Here is a 634-nt window from a genome sequence, read left to right on the forward strand (position 1 = left end):
ACCCTCCCCCGCTCCACCGCCACCGCCGACACCCCGCACCTTCCCCCGGCCCGCTCCACCGCCGCCGCCGACACCCGCACCCTCCCCCACTTTTTGAAGATATTTTTGAATAACAAATTTGATGATATTTTCAAATAGGAAATTTGATGATATCTTCAAATAACAAATTTGATGATATTTTCAATTAAAAATAAAAAAAATGATGATATTTTTTAAAAGAATTTGATGATATTTGATGATATCTTCTGTTCTAGTCATCATGAAAATTACAAATTTGATAAAAAACAAATTATTAGATGCAACAAGAAATAATGAAAAAAAATGTTACTAATGGCGCGCCAGAGGAGGGTGCGCCATTGCTGTCAGAAAAAAAAAGTTACTAATGGCGCACCAGAGGAGGGTGCGCCATTGCTATCAGGAAAAAAAACTACTAATGGCGCACCAGAGGGTGGTGCGCCATTGCTGTCGTCGTACTTATGGCGCACTATGGGAAGGTGCGCCATTGCTAACCCTCCCCCCACTCCACATATTCCCCTCTGGCCTCTCTCCCTCCCTCGCCAGATCCCCCACTCGACCTAACCTCGCCGCAGCCGCGGGCCCACGCGGCCCCGCCGCCTCCCTCTCCCCTTCGCCG

This window comes from Triticum aestivum, chromosome 7A, assembly GCF_018294505.1.
Source record: "Triticum aestivum cultivar Chinese Spring chromosome 7A, IWGSC CS RefSeq v2.1, whole genome shotgun sequence".
NCBI classification, from domain to species: domain Eukaryota; kingdom Viridiplantae; phylum Streptophyta; class Magnoliopsida; order Poales; family Poaceae; genus Triticum; species Triticum aestivum.